Raw genomic sequence first — 23,732 nt, 5'->3', positions numbered from 1 at the left:
TTTTAGTGGCCTTTATCCAAACTTGTTTTCCACAGTTCCCCAAACTGTCTGTTTATGGAGGTTTCTGACAACTATACGTGTACACACATACATATATATAGTAAGTGCACATGATTTAGAAATCCATTGTATAAAGCATATTGTTATATTTTAAAAGCAAATTTACAAATTATTTTCTTGCAACAAAAATATTATCTGACTTCTAAAAAGTCATTTATTCCCAAAACTTTCAAATTCTGGTCCCTTATACTGAGCTTTGAATAACAGTTTAAATTTAAGAAATAGAGGGATAGGGAACAGATTGAATTGATTTATCTCCTCATTCCACAGTATGTTTATTTTTAATATATGTTATCATTATATTATTTTAAGGAACTATAATAACAAAAGTTTAACCTCACAGTTTAATCTCTTATTCTATCTGAGGGTATCTACACAAGATGTTTTTTTCTTCATCATAAGCAGCCCCCTAATGGAAACACATATTATAAACTAAATCTAATGTTAGTAGACTTGAAATAGACTTAGGAACATCACATCCAATTATTTAAATGAAGATTAAGAGGGAACCAATATAGTATGAAGCAGGGACTTTCATTACTTCATATACTGCCAAAAAGTCTGTCCCAGATGCAAAATTAGTCATGATACACTCTTAAGATATTTCACTCTTTAGTCTATCCATTATAACTACAAAATTAAATAACACTTTACGGGAAGTATTTTAATGATTGCTACTCATGATTAGAGAATAGCATAGGAAGAAAGAGGCTTTATTTAAAAAATTAGTCTCTTTAGAAGGCATCATACCTGCCACGAGTTCTCTATCCGACTAGCCTCAAGGGAAGGCAGATGGATGTGCCTGTTCCCACGTGCAGGGGAGCTCTCACAGACCTGACTGAGCCTCTGATAAATCTTCTCTATAGTCCCATTAGTTTTGATGAAGTTCTTTGAGAAACTGAGAAGAGAAAAATGCCTTTGAAAAATGCCCGTATTCTGCAATGTGGTGTTATCAGGGCCCTGATTTATTCCATAGAAGGGAGAAAGTCTCAGAGGAAAAAAATAACTTTTTTTCTTTGATATAATTTATTTGTTTTGTGCAAACATATGGTTAAAAGCCACACTATAGATTAAAAAGCTTTTCACAATACATTAATTAGATTCTTTTAAAATATTCATACAAAATATGAGTTTCTTAAATAAAAAAGAAATTTATATCTTGCAATTGTTATGAACATATCATTACAAAGAACAAATTTTAAAAGAAATATGATTAAAATATGTTTGGCAGTGAGCAGTAGATTGCAGGCTTCCATGGAGTCCAGATTGGAATCCAGTTTCTCTCACTTGATCAATATGTGATTTAGGAGATGTTTCTTGAATTATTTGTGCTTAAATTTCCTTAGCATAAAGAGGAGAGGGATAAAATATTAGATTTATGGGATTTAAGGGATGATTAAATGAGCTATTTTATTTAAGGCTCTTGTTTTTCCTGACATATGATAACAGATAAATAAATGCTTTAACTGTTGTCATTGTTGTTATTAGCATTGGCCAATAAATCTTCAAGTCAGTTATTTCTAACCGAAAATGTCAACATCTAATTTAAAAAAAGGTGTATTTTGAGGTGGTCACCTAGCAATAAATATTATTTTCCAAATTATTTGTGGGATGTTCTTCCTCCTTTCTGTACTTAGCGAATACTAAAGAAGTGCCCCTTTGGAAAGAGGTGGACACAGGAGGAAGAGATTGAGCAGCAAGTGTTTCCTGTTCAAAAACTTCACACAGGAGATTGGAGGAAATTTGAAAAAACTAAAGCAAGCAGAGTCACAGACATCTCAGCTTATGGGAACATCCATTCGCCTGCTGAGTCACTTCCTCAGAACTAAGATCTCTATGGAAAAGTGGTAAGAAGAGCCCTCAGGAGGGGAAATTGATTTGGTGAAAATGAAGGGACTTTATTATTTGAGTTTGCTTCAAATGGAACCTTCCATTTTGAGGGTTTGGGTAAGTGTGCTTGGCTGGTAGTAAACCTAGGCCAAAACAGGACTAGATGGGCTTTTCTGCACAACTCTGTACCATTTATCACTTTGTCTTCAGACTACCTTCTCCCTCCCCCACTCCCACTTTAAAATGTAAAGTAACCCTCATTTCCCTCAAACATTCCTTGTGTGCTTCTTGTGGTTGGCATCACAGATCCAATGAATCATCTTGTTTCCTTGCTTACAAACTCCTTTTCAGGCAATCATTTTCAATTAAACTATGATACTGTCAATATGTACATTTTAAAATGTCTTCCAGAGACAATATGCACATTTCTAATTCTCAAACACTGGTAATGAATTTAGCTAGGTAGTAGGTGATGATTGCATTCTATCAGTGAAACCAAGGGATGAAGAAGGTATTTCAAGGTCTTTTACATAGTAATATATTTCTGCTTCCTTCATAGCTATTTAGTCCTGCCTTATATCCAGAATGGTTTTATATAAGGGTCAGATGATAAATCTAAAAAGAAATACTGTAGCAGGCATCATTACATAACAAGCTTAAAACTGAATTTTATAGGGAGAAATAAAATAATACCTTAAGTCCAAGACCAAAGAGAATGCAATCTATTTGAAGTGTGGAGGATGGACTGTGGCAGGATGTAGGAAACATAAAACCAGGATAGAAATGGAGTGGGCGTCCCTGGTAATCTAGGCCGTTGGCTCTGAATTCCATCTGAAATTATCAGAATTACCTGGGGAACTTATTAAAAATACCAATTCCCAAGCCTCAACCCCTAAAGATTTGGTTGATAATATCTGGAAATAACTATTTTTAGCCACATCGCTGGTGATTTTATAGTCTCTTCCACACTGATCCTTGGACCATCATTTGGAACACAATAACCTAGAAGATGAGGGAAGGTCAGTGAAGGGATATATTTAAAAACAGGGGTTTTTTTTAGCTTTATAAATTGGATTAAGGTCATTTTTTCTGAAAACATCTCTTTGGGACCATTAATTTGGATGCAGTTTTCACTTATTTAATTCCTATTATGAGGTAAATATTACTATATTTAATATTTTATTATTAGACATAGTAACTGAACTGTACATTTTATATTTTAATAAGGTATAAATAACAACATAACTCTAAAGGAAAGCATAATTTCGTATATTGTTTCAAATATATAATAAATAATTCAGTTTCAAAGGGAAGTGATATAATTTTAAAGGGAAAATACTTTTTAAAGGAAGAAACCCATCTAAGCCTAATTTGGCCTCCAATGTTAAGACCCAATGTGTTTATATATATATTCAAGCTTCAACAATACTTCCAATGTGTGAATATATTACATGGAAATATTCCAGAGAGCATCAACATTTTTTTCTGGAAACATTTCCTAAGATTATAACCGTAGAAAGAGCTATTCTCTAAAACTTTTCATAGCAGCAATATCTATGACAAGAGCTGGAATGGCTAGATCTATTTCAAAGTATCAATTCAGTGTTATTACATTGAGTATTGTACAGCCATTATTGTAATATTATTAAAAGCGTGAAAACCTTTGGAAATATTTAAGATATAATTTTAAGTTAAAAATAATGAACAAGTTCTACCTGTCAAGATAATAAATCTGCAAATACATTTATGTCTGAGCACAAAGATGTAAAGAAAAAACAAGAGTTCAAACATTACTCAGGATAAAATAGTGAGATCATGAGTGGTTTAGAAATATTTATTTTTTAAAACATTAATTATGTTTAATTTATCAACTTAGAATATGTGTTAATAAATGATTTTTTAAAATTTTATGTATATAAAGACTATATTGATTTGGCTTAGAAATTATTTTCAGTTGTTAACACTTGTGGGATAATTGAAAACACTCACGATCCTCTCTGAATTTCCTAAGGAGTTGTGAGCACAGAATAGAGAGAAAGAGGAATAAATAACTTCTCTTCACTCACTCAGCATAAAGTTACTCACTTTATACTATGTTCAGGCCATGCAGTGGAATTTGAATAAGAATCCTCATTTGTGCGTGCAGGTAATGTTCCCTTCTGTTTCCATGTTCCTCATTTTGTCTAATGCAATTTGTGTGACCAAAGCCCAGGGCCTATGCACCTCTGAGTGCATGGCTTGTGCCTAAGGCTAACGTTTGTATTCAGGTGTCTTTCCTAAAGTGTATAGCAGCCAATTTGAAAGTGGTTGGGCCATTATGAATATATCAATTTTATGCCATTAAAGACATAGAATGCAAGTATATCACTGCTTTGAAAACAACTGGTAAGTGAAAAATGCTTCTGGTCTTATGTGATAGTACACAAAGACAAGGCTTCTAATCAAAGCTTATTTCACCATTCATATTGGCATCCATCATAAAACACAACTATATTTATTATGTATATATTGCAAAAATACAAATAAAATAGGCACATTTTATTAAAGTTAGAATAAGTCCCAATCAGCACTAGATATAATATGTTGATTTTGGAATAAGAGAATGAAACAGTACCATAATAATATGGAACAAAATGATGAAAAGTGCTCAAAAAATCCTTTGTTTCTGTTTACATTCTCCATAGTATTTAGAATTGCTAGAGCCTATTCAAAATTACTGGAAAGTAAAACCACTATTCCACTATAGTGGAATTTCTTTTAAGTACTAGCTACCCACTGGGAAAAGAACTATATCACATTTATTTTCTATGCAAACAATTTGAGAAAAAAGAAATCAGCTAGTGCACAATCTGTAAAATTGTTAGTTTATTGTTTTGTGGGGTGAGGAGGGTGTGTACTTACATATTGTTTTGTATTATATTGCCATCCAGGAAATATGCTAACGTTGTACTTCCAGTCCTTGCAACAAACTCCAGTCCCTTTTACCACATTGGCTATCATATTTTTACTTAAATATCTCATTCGTATCCCAGGGTCAGCATGCTCAAACCAGAATTTTTTTTTAAAGCTGTTGGAGGTCATTTTTCCTTTTCTGGGCCTCCCTCTTCTCACCTCAAAAACAAGGATAATAATACTGGCCCTACTTATACAATGCAATTGCTAAAAGAATAAAAGTATACATATATATATATATAACAATAAAAGTTGTGGAAACATAAAAAAATGCTATACCACTCCAGATAGTGTAACTATTTTTCTCCTTTATTTGACTTATAAATAATGAAAGGGAACAACAACAAAAATCCATGCTCTTGTAAAATCTCAAACTTCATTTCCAATGCCTCTGAGTGGTTCTACAGTTCTCTCACCTTTAGATTTGCCTCCTCCTCCCCAGTCTATTTAGGGCCCCCATCCTGGTGTAAACTCCTGTCTGGTTTGAGTAGAGAGGACCCTAGGAAACTGATGAGGTCCATCCCCTGCCTCCCTCTAGTCTTGCATCTTTAGTTCACCTGCTGCAGCCCACGTCTTGAAGACCTCCTCCTGCCCCTCCCTGGGACACCAGATTTGGGGGATGTCAGACTTGAGTGAGTCCTACCATTAAATTGATATTCCAGGGGACACCTCTAGGACAGAATTGAAAAGAATTTATAACATGCACTGAACATGTCTTGGTCTGTGTCTCTAACTACGTTTAAAGCAGAATTTTCTATACCTTCTCCCATACATCAACCTCATATTCTCCTTCCAGCAAACGACCCCTCCAGACTTCATTGTTGCTGTCCAAAGCAACCTGGACACCTGGACTTATCCTGAAATAAAACTCCTTCATACTCGAATGCAGCAATCAAACCTAGTCAATTCCCTTTTACCTATATATCTCCTTATATGCTAACAATGTAACAGGATATCACTCGTCTACCTGCCTCTCATCTAGCCAATGCCGAATACGTATAATGTGCCTGAACCCCTTTCTTTCGGAACTTGCCATTACTTAATTCATCTTAATTATAGGCTAGTCAGAGACTATCTTCTAGCAAGGTGAATTCTCAAACTTTAGCAGGCATCTTAATCACCAGGAGGGCTCGTTAAAACACAGGTTGCTGGTTCAAAGTTTCTGAACCAGGAGGTTTGATGTTGGGCCTAGAATTTGCCTTTCTAACAAGTTCCTATCTGAGGCCGATGGTGCTGGTCCTTGGAAGTACACTTTGAGAAACATTGTTCTAACACACAGCTCTAAACTCCTCTTCTAGGATTTCAGAGCTGTCCATAACCAAGGCCACCCTACTCATTTTATTACATTTGGTGAATACTTCTCTTGTCAGATAGATGTGGATTTACAGTGAAGTTAGACATCAGCTTCAAGGCCCCTCATTTGCACAGGTCTCCTTGAAGACAAAGTAATTAACTTGTATTCTTTTTTTTCTTAAAGAGAGCCCTAAAATGTATAAGTTTCAAGTCACACAAAGTCAAGGTCTTCTCCTACTGCTAGGCATCTGGGACTTTTCACTGACTTAGGAGCATGTTAAATTTCTTTTCATTTCTGTACCCTGTCTGATCTGTTCCCCACAGTTTGTAAGTTTTCCAGCCTTTGCTCTGCACTTGTTTCTCTCCCACAGCAAATTCCACCCATCCTTGACTACCAAGACCACTTCTTTATTTACTAGACTAATGTAGCTTTTGTTTTATCAGTTGTCTCCTGCTTTGTGTTGCTACTTGTTCTTTATATGTGTTTCTCTCTGAAGAGAATGAATGTAAAATCCTTTTGGATGTTACTTTGCCAAATTATATATCTAGCAATTAGCTAAATGGTGTTAGGGAAATGTGAAGAATAAGTTAATCAAGTTAATTAAAATAACTATGACAATAGCAGCTGATATTTATTGAAGACTTACTGGCAAGCACTGTGCTAAGGGTTTTATACATATTATTTTATTCTAACATCAAATTTTCCCTAAACTAAGCTACTACTATTGGTGCTATGATTGTTGTTGTTTTAAGATAAAACTGAGGCATAGAAAGGTTAAGTAACTTCTTCAAAGTCCCTCAGCTAATACAGAGTAAGGATTCAAACTCCAAACTAAGGGATCCCAAAACCTTAACTCTTAATCAGCTAAACCAGAAGCTGTAATCCATTACGTTGAGGTGCAGTGGGTGTGGGGTGGCCCTTTCAACCATTATTCTTCTCTCTGTTGCCTACAAAGCCTGCAAGGCAGGATGCTAACCTCACACTGGGTCATAGCACCACCGCACCATGGAAAAGGGCACTATACCAACTCCGAACAGGACAGGTACACTGGAAGACAGGAGAATGACATTGAAGCATATCAGAAATGTCATTTTTTATGGCTTCCAGACTGATGAAATACTAGTTAACTGATTGTGATGATTGCTATTATTTTGATGAGTGTCCTATTAGACTTAGAACTCCATAATAACAGACTGTGCTGGCCTATTTGCAATATTCTTTCCCTTACAAGTATATGCATTGTCCAATTTGTGACAACACTTGTCTCACTCAGAGATTTCCTATCCACCATGACAGATAAACCCCAGTGAACATTAACATTTCTACTGGACTTTATACCAATTTAAAGAAAAGTAATTCAAACTCAGATCAGTTGCCTTTGGCAGGAGGTAGAAACTAATGGGTAAAGTCACCTGTGGAGCTATTTGAGTTACATTTTTCTGAACCAGAAAGATTAAATACTTAGTTCTTACTCCTTGCCAGTTACCCTTCTATAGATTCAAAAAAAAATCACAGACATTGTAATATTCACCATAATATTCATGTGACCTAGAGAGAGGTGACATACAATTTCCTACATCAGTATAAAACCAAAGAAAAAGGAAGTTGAGACATATGCACAACATGTAGGCAAAAACAACTTCTGACTCAGCTTAATATATTGCCACATTGCTTTCTTATATCATTTTTTACTGCTCATTTTAATCTATGGTAAAATAATGTCAAATGTTTACTTACACAATAGTCTTTCACAGTACTTATTAGGCGCATGCTGTATTCAATGTAACCACGAGGAAACAGAAAAATATGCATCCATATCCTACATTTGCAGTCTAAAGTCTACTAGACTGGAATATTATTAAAAATTTAATCCAGAATTTTATCATTTATTAATTTTTTTTTCACCTTACATAATAGGGTTACTAAAATAATTACTAGTTTTCGAAAACAAAAGCATTTTATTCTTATTGTGGGAGATGGAAGTTTTGCTAAAATGCTTTCACTAGATATCTGTTAAATTAATACCTTAGAAGTGACTGTACTACTAATGAATATTTTGTTGTGTTAATAATTAAATGCCTTGTGCAGCACCAACACATCACAGATACACAAGAGACTGTCCCCATATAAAACATCACTAGACTATTGGCATAAGATCTGAGACATTTCATTTTCAATCAGGTAAGCCTCTAAAAGACTGATCAGATGAAAGTTACATAGAAAAGTAGAAGCTCCAACAGATTAAAAAAGTTCCTTAGAGCCATGCTTGATGACTGGAGAGCTGAATGTTGTTGGCTGCTCTTCACAAAATTATCCTGCAAAATGTTTTTGCTCTTGATAGATTTAGATTACCTGTTCCTTGAAAATATGGTTTGGTGGTTACTAATATCACCAACCCCCTACTCTAAAATAATAAAGTGCTTAGCTTTGAGTTTATTTTTCTTTTACTCAGGAAAAACAGCATGACCACTCTTCTTTAAAGTTTTATGAAGAGAACATATTTCAGTTCAATTATCAACTAAACCATGAAACTAAGGATAAAAACAGGACCTTGCTTTGAGTAGAGCATTCTATGCTGAACAGTAAGTCCCTTCCTTCCTTCCTTCCTTCCTTCCTTCTCTCTCTTCCATCCTTCCTTTCTTTCTTTTTGCAATTTTGAAATCACCCTATTGCTTATATAGTTTTTTAAAAGCATTAAATCTTGAAAGAATTAACAGGATCTTTGAAAAGTGATTCCACTGGTAATTGTTGAACAGAATATTAAGCTATGAAAAGTTAAATTTAACCCTTTTTTAAAGTTATAAAATATATTATTACCCAGTATAAATATTAGCAAGTGAATATTGAAAGCCATCAACAAAGTGTAATTCATGCACAGAATGTATGTAGCACCTGGCTCTGTTAGAGCCCAATAACTCTAATCTCTCTAATAGTATTTTTAATAATACTTGTATGATTGATGTCTATGAAAGTTAGTGAGATTTAGGCTATAATCACATCAGCAAAACAATGTTTAAATATCCGGTAGCATGTTTACATGCATGTGCATGTGTGCTTCTGAGAGAAAGAAAAAGAATGAGAATAAGCCTGGCCATTGGGTTTTCTATAATGAACTACATTATTTTTCAAGGTACAACAAGCAAGTTATTACCAACAGTATTTAATTACTTTTTCTAATTTATCATTGATGGAAGAAGGAAAGAAAAAAGCAAAACAAACAGTGAGACCTCAAGATTTCTCCTGCTGGATGAACACTGATAAGAAAATTCGGAATCATTGTTTCACCCAGTTTATACTATTCATGGACTAATGAACAGGAAGACTACAAATAAATTGAATGGTTAGTGAATCACATTGTTTTCCACCTTATGAACAGCAGAGACAGCCTCTGATTCATCCAGCTCCTACCCCCATCATTGTGATGCTCCTACACTCCCCTCCTCCAACCAACTAAATCAAATGGTTAACACTGAAGCACTCACTAATTGACAAATATTTCACTTTTTTGTGTATAGAAAGATTAAAGAGTCACACTGTTGAGAAAATTCTAAGTATTATATCATGAAAGGCCCAGAAGATCAATTGTAGAGGACCTACGTGTAAATGGGCTGGCATTAGACATAATGGCAAAAAGCACACACTTCCCAGACCTGCAGGAGATAATTAGAGCCAATTACTAGGTGAAGTCACTGTATTCATTTGAAAACCAGACAATGTGTCGAAGTGTGTGTTTGTGTATGTGTATGCCATAAACTTGTAACATAAAATTATAGCTGTGATCACATAAGTATTCTTTTTCATTAATAAGAAAAGTGATACATGGTCACTATAAAAAAATTAACATATCTAGATGAATGTATTGGAAAAGCATAAATCACCCATGAAATGACCACTCAGAAATAAGCAATATGAAAATTATATTGTAGTTTTTCTAGGATTTTTCCTAAGCATATGCTTGTAATACACACACACGCACACACAGACACACACACACAGATGCACACACATTTCTTTCTGCTAAAATATGGATCATTCTTTTGTACCCTATTTTTGTTTAGCAAACTACAACATAAACATTTTTTTCCAATAGCATTAAGTAAAAAAAAAAAAAAATCACAATTTCATTCTATGGATGTGCCATACATATATATTTAACCATTTATCTATCTGTGATAACCACTATGGCTAATTCTTTCTCCACATCTCTGATTTTTTTCATTGATATAATAGTATCAATGATCTCTGGAAGTAGATCAAGGTTTTGATTTTTATATACTATAAACATAAGAAAACTTAATTTGAAAATATATCCTTGAAACCCACGTGTTGACCACAAAGCCTATGATTTGTGCATAGACTGAGCCTGCTCACTTATAATCCCTCAGCTGTTAGACTCACTCATCCCTGATGGTTTGTCCTTGGATGAGTTCTGCCCATAGCTGATGAATAAAGAAAAAAATCAGAGGTTAAATAGGAGAAATAAAATGTTCAGCATGGGGCTTCCCTGTGGCACAGTGGTTGAGAGTCCGCCTGCCGATGCAGAGGACACGGGCTCGTGCCCCGGTCCGGGAAGATCCCACATGCTGCGGAGCGGCTGGGCCCGTGAGCCATGGCCGCTGAGCCTGCGCATCCGGAGCCTGTGCTCTGCAACGGGAGAGGCCACGGCAGTGAGAGGCCCGCGTAGGGCAAAAAAAAAAAAAAAAAAAAAAAAAATGTTTAACATGAAAGCAATTTTGAATTGGAGAAAAATAGGTTTAACATAAGACTATTGATCTTAACTATGAGAAAAGCTAAGGTGGCCAAGAGAGAAAAGGCCATGAGGGTGAAAGACAGACACTAGGAAGGAAAGGGTTGCCATTGTGAGGTGAGCATCCCCTGGATCCCATGCTCTTGTTCTCATTCTCAGTGTGTAACCAACACTCCGGCCATCAGCCCATACCAACTCTGCTGACTTGCTCCTCAGAAACAGTTCTGTATCTTTCATACTTGAAGCCTTAAAACCCAGATCATAAAAGAGATTTTCCTGTTCAAATTTAAAACCAGTCAGAACTGCACAACTTCTTTTGCCTTCTTTGAACCTAGGCAAGTTACTCTTTTCCACCAAAAGAAGCATCACTTTCTATAACTTCCAACATACACATCTTTCTGGAATATTATTCCCACCCATCTGTTCTGGGCCTGACTAATAACATTGTCTCACATTGATGTCCTCTGTGAAAACAAAGAACTGGCAGTTTGTAGGGGTAGAAACAGCCATGGGCAGCTCATGCACAGCACCGTGCTAGACCTTTAATCTCTCTTTCCTTGCAAAATATCCTTTCTAGGTTGATTGTGTCCTCTAGAACTTTAATTTGCTTGCTAAAAAACAAGGGATATCCTCAAACTTTTCCCTCAGAACATTCTCTCTGTTGCTCTGCTTTACCTGGAGTCTGGATTTCCTTTGAAAAAATCACTGCTTTTATCTCAGTGCTACCAGGTACCATAATTACATCTACTCAGCTTCCTTTCCCATTTCCTTTAACAAAGTTCTGAGTTATAAGCACCCTACCCAAAATATCTATTCCCGCCTCTCCCACACACATAACCAACCCTCCAGCAGGTGACCTATTTCTGTACCACAAGCAGCCAACTCCTTTAAAGGTCTCTTGTGAAGAAGTGGCTCAATTAGTTTTGAACTGTGTTTTTGATCTTACCTCTCTCTTGCTTCTTGCAGCTTTCCTCTAAGAATGCTGTATTCTCCCTCCTGAAATTCATTGCCTCCATCCACAGTTAATTTACTTGTAGATGTTTTAAACCATCCTTTGTTGTCAAAGATCTCTTTTGAGCCTAGTTTCTCTTCAAATAACAGTCCCATCTCTCCTTCCCTTAGTTACTACATTTCTCGAATTAACTGGCTAGCTTTACGTTTTTTTTTACTATAATATAACCATTGCCTCCTACCTTACAGTGAATTTGTAATTGTCAATTCTTAAAATCAATTAGTGCTCTTACAAAATGAGTTTTGGTCTCCATCAAGTTCCTTTGATATCACTGAAGTATTTAACAATGGGACACTCTTCATTTGTTGAGATTTTCTTCTAGAGTTTCCATGGCATTATTCACTTCTGGCTTTTCATTTACAACTTTTTTCTGCTTTCTACATGGGCACCTCCTTTGTGAATAACCCCTTAAATGTCACTTGGATTTGGTCTTCACTCTTTTGTATTCTCTCTCCCCCTATTCTCCTTGGACAGGCACATTGGTCTCCATGGCTCTACTGTTATCTAAACATAGGCATCTGTCAAAACTGCAGATATTTGGGTTAATATTAAAAATATAACCTGAATTTTAAGATTAAAATATAGATACAGAAGAATATTAAACAACTTAGAAAAATCATACTCTGTTATTCCTTTCCTTCTATTGCTTCCCCTCTTTACTTCTGATATTTGGTTAATGGTATCACCAGCCACCCCATTACTCAACTTAGAAATCATCAAATCCTATTTGAATTATCCTTCTCTGTTTCTATGTCTTTCTACAACTCATTTCTAATCTACTTTTCTCACCACCATCACAATTACAGATGCATAGAACAGATTAAATACATTGATCAGACTCAAGAAACTTAAGAATTTTGATGGTTCTGTTAAAAGGGTTCAGTCTACATCTGCTATTCAGATCTTTTACATTTTGGTCCAAAACTCTTCTTCTACTCTCTATTCCTGCATAATTGTTCCTTTTATTCTACCCAAGCAGAATGAGTCTCTATTTCGTCTCTGCTCCCATGGCATGGTCACGCCAGTACTTACAGCTCTCCACTCCTGTTTCATTATGTTCTTACCATGTCTGTTCTAGTTAGAACTTCCTGAAAGCGGCAGCCATATCATTCATCTCTGTGATTCTCACACCAGCACAGCTCCAGGTAAGTATTTCTGACTCAAGAAATGTTTTAAAAAATAATTTCAGTAATTAAAATCATTCTGATATCTATAAGAATATGCTGCCTTTAGATGATGTTAATTCAATAGCAAAACATGCTTTAGTGTAGTTTTAAGTTTATTAAAATTTAGTGGATGTCTTTTCTTCAGTAGAATTCTAAGAATGTTCTTGAGCATCGGCATGACTTCTTACAATACGCCCCATGCTATTAAGTGAAAAGTCTGAATATTTCTCCATGGTAGAGATAAAGAAAATAAGACTCATAGAGGTTAAGTTACTTATCGTTGTCACAAAGCCAGTGGGTGACACAGTAAGGATTAAAAATACTTACTTTGAATTTCCATTCATTAACATATACACTCCATAAAGCATTCATTCAACAGTAGCTTCCCATCTCTTTATGAGGACAAATGAGATAATGTCTGTAAGACAATTTAAACTACTCAGGAGAAGCAAGCTATATAATTTGAGATGAATTTGATAAATTGGATTCACAAATAAGTAGATTGGCTCAAAACCTCGATGAGAGGAAGTTATTGTGTCATTTCCCCAATCATCTTGCCAATTTACCTCAAGCTTTACAATCTTACAAGTCTTCTATAGAGCTCAGCAAATGAACTTCTTGAAAATGAGTTTTGGTCTCAACTCAGTAAATTTTATTTGTACTTTCCCCATATTCTCTCCAATAATTCATTGACCCATTACACCACCGAATCTACTACGCATCCAAACCAGAATACAAGCACATTTGCCGTGTTTCATGGCTAATATTTTAGCAGTAATCTCATATAACAATATTGATTTGATATAAAAGCATTTTCTCTTTCATATTATTACATTTATGTGTAGGTTCCACATGATAATTCACTGTATAAGCCTCCAAGAACGTACTCTTTGCACAGCAGTCTTTTTCAGTAATAGCACCTACTACATAGGACCCAAGGGCACCCATTAAGTGCTCAATGATATTTTCTACAAGACATTTTTTTGTCCTCTGAGAACATTTCTAGCACTCTCAGAAGGGCAATACAATCAGTGCAACCACCAATAGTTCTGAATTTAACAATGTGAATGCTATTGAAATAGCCATAGTATACAAAGAAGAAGCTGCTGATAGTGGGTAAATGTGAATCAGGAGCGAGCCAGACAAAGCTGGCCATGTCCTGTCTTCCTCTGTTTAGAAAAATAGAATGATTTCATTTAGGGCAGAACCGTGATCTGTTAGACAGAAATAGAGTAGAATACAATTTGATTTCATAAGCAAAACCTGCTCCAAGAAAAGTGGCTCTGTATAAACCAAAAATGCAATTTAAGCAATACAATACATTTTAGATATCTGAATGTTCATTCGGCTTTACTATAAATGAAGTTTCACTTTAAGTGAATTATACTGTCACTTTTGGGAATCTAAATAAATCTTACTCTCTAAGAAATTTACAGACATTGATATTCCCTTACAGTTTAAAATATCCCTGTTTACAAAGATAAGGCAGATGGGTACCAGCAGATGGGCATCGTGAGGGGAAAAGGAGAGGTACCCACCTGTTACTGTGCATGTGCCCATGATCCCAGGTTTACTGAGGAGACGGTTCTATTTTTACATTTTTTGTTTCAATTCTGAAGGGGGATTATGAAGGATAAATCATAGTTAAAACATTTTTACTGTATTAGTATTTTTAGAACTTAAATTTATCCCAAATGTAAAATAATGCCTGTCTTCAACAACTTCTCACAGAACAAGAATTACAAAATCTTCAGGAATTTAAGAAAATTCTTGCTTTGAACAGTCTATGAGTAATTAAAACTATAGTGCATGTGAGTTTATCAGTAGTGAAGTAGGGATAGAAATGTTAAAAGTTTTTGTTGTGTACAGAGAAAATTACAAATCCAGTAATCTCAGACTGATACTCCAGAAAGTACATATTAGTTTAGAAGTAATGGTGTAGGTGAGAGAAAATTACAACTTCAAAGACCCACAGATACACAACTCAGCTGGATTTAAGAACATTTTAACGTAGACATATTTACATACCTTCATTTGATTAGTAGTAATCCCACTTTTTACTGTTACTGTTTATTTAGTTTTTTGATTTTACCAAATTTTGTTTGATTTGAAGCAATTCACCTATCACTAGCATGCAATATATTTTGTGTGTCACCATTCTGTAGACATTGCCTTGTGATAGGCAAAATGGCTAGCAAATCCATTCAGCAAACATGGACTAATTGCTAATTATATGCAAACTATGTTTGAAAAAACAAAAGTTATGTTGGTAAATAACACCTTTGGGGTTTCAAATGAACCTGCAATTTAGTTAGAAAAAGAGTTATAAATGGGTAAAATTAATTAAAAATGAGAGATTCATATTGCATTTCAAGAGGAACATAAATAAACAAAATATGTGGCATGACAATAAACGGGATGGCCAAATAATGAGTTACTTAATAAACAACATATTCTCACATGAGTTTCCCCAGTGAATCAGTAAACTAGGAGTCACCTTATCTCAGTAGTAGCAAATATATGTCCCCTCACTTGGGCTCCTTGATTAATTGGGGGTGGCTTTCAGAAGTGTTATTTTCTTGAGCCAAAACCAGGTTTAGTTACAGTGATTACTCTGATTGGTTAGCACTGTGCCTATGAGTACAAGGAGGGAAGAGATAGTATTCACAGTATTATTTGCCAGCTCTCTCCTAGACCCCTCCTTCTTTTCATTCTCCATATGTTTTCAAGCTCCGTACACGGTCTTCCAAACATCTCAGCACTCTCTCATCCCTTACTTCGGCATTGTAATGCTCCCTGTTCTAGTCTCTCTGCTTCTAAACTCAGTAATGCATGCTGATAACTAAATTTTCTTTCTGAAATTTAAATATGAGCATGTCACCCCCTCCCCCTAAATTGAAACGGTTATAAAGTTTGAACTTCACTTATTTGGCAAATAAGAACATTCCTGATCTCACGACTTCACAAATATCTAGTCTCATGACAACCATCCTCACCTGTCTTGCCTGTTTCTCACTTTTCCCTTACGTAGTCCTAAGCTGAGTACTGCTCCTTGAACAGCCCCATTATTCATGACATGTTTTCTCCTCTTCTTGAAATGCACTCCCTCACAAAGTTCACATGAGAATCTTCTCTTTTTCAAAATGTCAGTTCAAATAATTGCCTGTGAGGCCTTTCCCAACACCTTCTTTCAGGCAGTAGGTCCTTTCTTTTTGCTACCTATATATTTCTATTGTAATGTTTGCTTTTTGTGGCTCTCCCACAAGATTGTAAGGTCATGAGGGAAGGCTCATATATTCTTTCATTGGTGTCTTCCTAGGGCCGGAACATCACGATGGCCAGGGAATGTATTCAGTGAATGCTTCAGGAGAAGAAGAATAACTCAAGCTATGGTAGACAGTGGACGTGTTAGAGAAGACACAGATATCTGGAGGGCAGAGAGGAAGCTTCGGCAGAATCCTAGAGGGAACAGAGCAGAACTTCAGAGGCAGCAAAGGGGAGTACCAGGTGCGCTCCAGGGACAAAGGTCAAACTGTTCTGCCCACATGACAGACAGTTAATTGGGAAAGAAGAGTGCCTCGATGGATATGGTAGCTGGATCAGGTGGCTTTTGTCTAATAATTTTCTTTATTGGACACACTCAATCATCTGCAAACTAAGAATTCTTTAGCTATGAATCCATTTTCTAAGTTTGAGTGAAAATGTTTTTTATCAGTTTTCTGCAAATAAGACTATTATATTTTATAATTCAGAATGCACATGTACAAAGTTATGTTTTTAGTCTGTGTGTGTAGCATATGTTTCTTTCTTCTAAAAATCAAGTATTGCTCATAGGCAGAATCCATCTGTAAAAAAAAAATACAGAAAACAACAACAACAAAGCTTTTATTTGGTTGTGTGATACTCACTTATCCCAGTTTGACTATGTTATGTCATGTGTGACTAATGTCAATGCATCCAGCCACCTGCCTTCTCCCCACCAGCCACACAAGCTGCAGTTAAATTGGAGTGAAGTACATTGACAGACAAAAATATTTTTGGATTCACTGCTCAAGTAAAGCTTTGTTGAATCCATAGCAACCCAAGAAATACCTATATCTGTCTGGATTACTAAGGAGGCAAAATATGGATCAGGAGGCTTGAACCCCTGAAAAAGTATCCCCACACTGGGAACTGAAATGCAGATATTCCTTTCTTCCCAAACTGATTGCAAAGCAAAGACAAAAATCGGGAACAGACTGTCCATCAAGAAAGCAGCTGGAAAAATAAAAACAGTAAAATATGTAGTTGGCATGTTGCTTTTATATACTAGCCAAATCCCCAGAGGGAAAAATGCCATGTAGATTTCAGTCAATAAACAAATATCTGACAAGAGGTCAAATAAATCAATCCAGCCTGTTATAATATATCATATGCAGAGTAATGGGAATAGAATCATCATGATAACACCAGTAACAATGTGTTTGGTTTTAATTGGATTGTGTATCTGTCATCTGCTAACCTGAATCATATAGGAGTTTGGAAAATTTTTATTTGGTGTATGAAATGCTTTGAGCCCACAAAATCTGAATATGTGAGATTTCTATCTTCAGTTAAAACACCAGTGAAAGGGGCTTCCCTGGTGGCCCAGTGGTTGAGAGTCTGCCTGCCGATGCAGCGGACACGGGTTGGAAGATCCCACATGCCACGGAGCAGCTGGGCCCGTGAGCCATGGCCGCTGAGCCTGCGCGTCCGGAACCTGTGCTCCGCAACGGGAGAGGCCACAACAGTGAGAAGCCCGCATACCGCAAAAAAAAAAAAAAAAAAAAAAACAGTGAAAAAAAGTAGAAGAAAACTGAAAACTGAAGTAAAACTAGACAATTCAAACAAAGTATACAATTAAGTGTGAATGTCTTCATTATATAAATATCTGCGCATTATAATTTGGCATTTCTATTATCTTTTCTTTCCCCTTTGCCTACATGAAATAAAAGAAACCTATTCCTTTATCTAAGTTTCAGTCTCCCTTTCCATTTCTTGTCATTCAATGTGCAATTCATTCTTATGTTACCCAATGCAGACCTAGTCAAGCTTCAAACTCAAGATGCAAAGTGACAACTGCTTAAGTTATATTGCTGTACTGCACAACTACTAGCATACAAGGAAGAATACTTTGCTCTACCTATAAGCCCTCTTTAGAAGATTAAGTGGATTTCTGCAGGAACCACTCAGAGTTTTATTTCTCTCACCTAGCACAGTGCCTGAGTACCAGACACTCAATAAATATTTAATAAATGAACGTAACAGGAAAAAAGGAATCATTAAATACTTGAGTGCATACTTAGTGACAAGTAGTATAGCTTTATTTTATTCAAGTACCCATAAAAGTTTTTGATACTAGAAGTGTCATTGAGATAAATCACATATTTTCTCCTTTTATATCTCTGGGTTTAAAAATTTTACATGCTACGATGAATGTACTAAAGGATGTGGAGGTGGCACTTTTTAACACTAATTATGATGTCATTTTCAAAGGTAAATTTTTGTTCTCTTTCTTTCAGTATACGTGTATGAAATATATCCCTTGATTTTTGTTAATATTCACCAATTGGAAAGTTAGAAAAAGTATTTATGAATTAATTAATTTGTATCTATTATTTGCCTCAAAATAATAATAGATAATTTGTATCTATTATTTGCCTCAAAATGGAAGATTTCTTCATTTCATGAAAATGCTCCAGCCTCCAAGTGCTAGGATGGACAAGGAGGTCTCTAATTAGGGACCTGAGTCAGAGCCTAGGAAGACTAGGGTATTCCACCCCAAACCCTCCCGCTCCATGGTGAAAAGCATGTAAAATAACTTTGCTACCTCTCTCCTCAGCCAGGAAATATGCATGACTTCTGTGAACACCTGTTTAACTCAACCTGCTACACTGAACATTGTAAATAACCAAAATGTGGTTTCTTTACTTTCTTGCAGGAAACAGTGTCTTACTCTTCCAGTGTTCAGTCACATTTAATAAAGATGAATCTTCCAACAATTCAACACCCTCAGCTCTTTTAAAAACAAGGAGGCCGGGGCTTCCCTGGTGGCGCAGTGGTTGAGAGTCCGCCTGCCGATGCAAGGGACATGGGTTCCTGCCTCGGTCCGGGAAGATCCCGCATGACGCGGAGCGGCTGGGCCCGTGAGCCATGGCCGCTGAGCCTGCGCGCCCGGAGCCTGTGCTCCGCAACAGAAGAGGCCACAACAGTGAGATGCCCGCGTACCGCAAAAAAAAAAAAAAAAAAAAAAAAAAACAAAAAAAAACAAGGAGGCCGACTTTTCGGAGATAGTTTTTAAATTTACAAACCGTGGTGTTCTTTCCATTAGTGATAGAAAAGAGTATTGCTTGCCAATCAGACATCAAAGGCTCCCCTCCTAGGTTGAGGCTTCAGGAATGGGGGTGCAATTATTGTTGAAAGGGAAACGGATTATTTAAGATCAGCTGCTTCAGTGCCCTGATACTGTGACAGGGTCTGCAGGTGTACAGAGTTTGCCTATTGATACAAATTGAATCTGAAAATAGCAATTTATTCACCAAATCAAGCCAATCACTGCAATGCAGTTTTCTCTTTCGGCTCTTATTTCCAACCAACCACTCTTAACGAATTTGCAACTTCTGTTTTACAGTGAACATTTCTGTTTTAGGAAGGGGATTGGGCGAGCTCTCATGGAAAGCCTTTCTTTTAGCCTTTTTAACTTTGAGGCTTTATTTTAGAAGACAGTTTGTTTATAGTTGTACTACTTAATCTAGGCAAAAATGATCAGCACCTGTTCCAAATTGGTACTCCCCTCCCACACTCCTTTTTCTCTTCTCCACCAACTGCCATTTGCCTTCCATTACCCATAAAAAAGCAATCACATTAGCATCCTTTGTAACACAATTTCAAAACTTCAAAGGCACGCCAGAAATTCTAGAGTAAACTGCATCTTCTATATGCCAACATAATCAACTTCCAGGAAATGAGAAAGAACATAAAATAAAGACATATTTGAAGTGAATCTTTTGATTCTAACAGTTACTTCAAGTGACAGCTAACAGCCAAGTCAAGAATTTGAAACAAGTAAATGAAAGATAGTTTACCTGAAGTGAAGCAAACAGACCAAAGAACTCTCAATTTGGATCAAAAACTGGACAACTAAATGGACCCTCTCAAAGATCTGAATCAACACACATCCCTGGCATTTTGCCAGGCTTTCCAAAGCTCCTGGATGGAGAAAGATCCACAATGGCTAAGCACAGGTTGTTGTCATGGCTACAAGCAACCAACAGAAAAAGAAAGTAGCTTAAGAAAAAGGCAGTTGGGAAACACTTAAAAGAAAAACACGCTGGACTGGAACAAATGCATACTTAAGTGAAATTTTTAGGCAAAGACTATATTCTTTATACAGACTCAAAGAATATAAACAAAGAAAATAAATTATATCAATAACAGACCAGACTATATTTTAAGGATATCCCATTTTATGAGGGTTTCTATCTGGAGGAGAAAAAGGAAAAAAAAAAAAAAAAAAAGCAAGAGGAAGATAAGGAGGAAGAGAAGTGATAGGGATAACAGTAGCTCTTGTTGCCAAAATTGTTTTCTTGGCCCTTCAGAAAAACAAAACCTTCATGCAACTGTCAGTCCATGTACTACTCTAAATTCTTTATCAGGAAGCCAACCAAATGAGAAATTTGTATTTTACCTTCAAATCAGTGTATTTTAATGTAAATGGATGATGGGAAAACATTGAACCTTTTAGATCAAATGATATAGAACTTTAATAGTCTGGTGAAAACTTTAGCAAAGATTGACCAAAACCAGATGATTAACTATTAAAGAGCAAAAGTTTCTGTTAGAATAAGCTAACTCCCACCATACTCAATGGCCATTGGTCATAATTTCCATGTTTAGGAGTGCAACACTCTATGGGCAACAGTGCACTGGAGCTGTTAAATTTTCAGGAATTTTGTGATCCAGTTACTAAACACAGTCATTGTTAAAAATTAATATATAAGAACTTATGATTTAGTAAATTATATTAAAATCATTGCTTTACCAACTTTTACTCTTGTCAATGATCTCGAAGTTGTTCCATCTATTGTAAGTGTATGGTACAGATAGTATGTAATGCACCGTATGTGCATCCCTTTTCAACTCCATGCTCTGTGATATCATGTTGGTAGCTTGAAGGACTCACACCATAGAAATTACCAAATACACAGGGCTTGATTTAGTGATTTGTTGATTATCTAAACTTGAGAGTGATGGAGAAAATATTAATACAGAATAAACTTAAACTGTGTCATATCTGTAGCCATTACTTGCACATAGTAGAAGATGATGAAATGCTCTTCCAACATTTGAAAACTACCACCTGATTAAACAAATAAGTGCTTACATTGTTGATGAATGAATGAAGTTCTGAAATATGTCTTACTTCTCTTTTACTTCTGTTTTGCCTATTAACATAAATGAAAATATCAGAAGATTCATGTCAGAAGTATACTCATTTGTCATTTGCCAGTTAAATGAAAATATTCTGTAAGAATCATTTGGTTATGTGAAATTTAGCATGAAATATGTTATTGTAAATTGTGAGCTATTCATCCTTTATATCAGTACAATATGTAATAAACATGTGTCTGTGTGAGTATGTTTGTGTGTACACATGCTAGGGAAGAAGTTATTGTTTACTATGGTACTGTATTCTAACTTTCTCTTCTAAATGGACATGTGAAAATTGTTTAGCATGTTTTATCTTAACTCTTCTGTGAAAAGCCAAGCCATCTGTTATAGGACACTACTAGAACACTGGACAAATGTAATGAAAAATGAAAACTAAGTCATTTCAAATATAATTCATGAGATGACCAAGAAAATCTAATATGAATGTTTCCTTACTCTTCATTAAGTATTCAAAAATCTCTATTTCTATTGAGGGAAGCCCCTTTGTTTCATTTTTCTCTCCAGACCGCAGGAGCACATTCAAACGTACATAATTATGATCTTGCCACTGGCATCAAAAATTAAAATATTCTCTTTGGAAAAAAATCACGTCGGAGCATGAAATTAATATTGATCTACTTAATTTCCACTTGTTGCATTCCACTATGTGCTAAGTTAAAAGCAATCCCATTTTTGAAACAGTAGACTGAATATTACTAGGGGAAGGTGGGAAGGAGTGGTTACAAAGGCTTGAGGGAACTTTTGTTGATGTTTGAGATGTCCACTATTTTGATTGTGGTAATGGTTTCGCAGGTATACCCACATTTCAAAACTTACCAAGTTACTTTTTTTTTTTTTTTTTTTGCAGTATGCGGGCCTCTCACTGTTGTGGCCTCCCCCGTTGCGGAGCACAGGCTCCAGATGCGCAGGCTCAGCGGCCATGGCTCACGGGCCCAGCCACTCCGCGGCATGTGGGATCTTCCTGGACAGGGGCATGAACCTGTGTCCCCTGCATCGGCAGGCGGACTCAACCACTGCGCCACCAGGGAAGGCCCACAAGTTACATTTTAAACATGCACATCTTATTCCCTGTCAGTCTTACCTCAATAAATCCATTTTGAATGTTTCTAAAAGATAGGTTAAAGAATATGTATATGTGCTTTTACTACATATATTTATATATAATACTATAATATAATATAATGCTATAATATTATATAATACTATGTAATACTATAGTATTATACTATATAGCATTAGTGTTACCACTGTGTAGCTGATTTTGTGCCTATGTTTTATCTTTTGTGCTATGTTCTTTTAAAAAAGTAACAAATGACTGCACATGTGTATCAGCTACAAGGTGCTGGGATTGAGGCTTTCAATTAACACTGTAGGCATCACACCTGTTGGTGTTCAGCTGTAGCGGCGTTCTAGTCATCCTACTAATAGAAGAGACAAAGAGGAAGGTAATGCTGTGCCTCTTTGTCAAGACAAACCCTCCCGCAGCGTTATTAATCTTCAAGAAAGTTCCCCACCAGCTACTTTCCTGAAAATCCCGACAACAAAGCTGCCCTCGGGAATTGACCACAAGCCCAAGGAATACCTAGGACTCCTAGAATGTATGTATGCCAATCTCCAGCTTCAGACCCAGCTTGCCCAACCGCAGATGGCTATTTTGGAAAATTTAAAAGCATCCATGACACAACTGTCTCCTGGGAGAGAAAGCAAGAACTCTTCTCTCCCAGCCTTATCTCGTAATCTGTTGTTAAATCACCTCTCCAATTCAGTAAATGAATTGTGGAAAAATTTAAAAAAAGTAACAAACATTTTATGATAAACAGTTATTATGTATTTTAAAGTAAGAAAAACACTATATACATAGAATGAATTCTTTTTTTTTTTTTTACACAGCAATACCTATTTATTTACATATTATCTATAGTTGCCTTTGCACTAGAACAGAACTGAGTAGTTAAGACAGATTATTTCACCTGCAAAGCCTGAAATATTTACTATCTGGCTTTTTACAGAAAATGTTTGTCATCCTATGAGCTAGATCAAGAAATAGTATACTATCAGCATTAAAAAAAACCTCCCTTGTCCCCTCTCCCAGTTATAACACCGTCCCTAACCACTTTCCTGACTTCTAACACCATAAGTTACCTTTGTCTTTTTAAAAATCTCTATAGAAATGGAATTGTACATTTTTTTTGTAACTGGCTT

At 35.9% G+C, this 23,732-nt stretch overlaps 1 protein-coding gene and 1 pseudogene across 1 annotated transcript in view; one reads left to right on the top strand and one right to left on the bottom strand.

The window, feature by feature from the left end:
• Nucleotides 1–23,732, bottom strand: part of PCDH9 (protocadherin 9) — a 984,388-nt gene that overhangs the window by 743,817 nt on the left and 216,839 nt on the right. The window lies entirely within an intron of this gene.
• LOC132413887 (TSSK6-activating co-chaperone protein pseudogene) lies at nucleotides 18,512–23,343 on the top strand (annotated as a pseudogene).

The sequence above is a fragment of the Delphinus delphis genome, chromosome 18 (genome assembly GCF_949987515.2).
Source record: "Delphinus delphis chromosome 18, mDelDel1.2, whole genome shotgun sequence".
NCBI classification, from domain to species: Eukaryota; Metazoa; Chordata; class Mammalia; order Artiodactyla; family Delphinidae; genus Delphinus; species Delphinus delphis.
The sequence above is the reverse complement of the archived record's forward strand: the minus strand, read 5'-3'. Positions and strand labels throughout refer to the sequence as shown.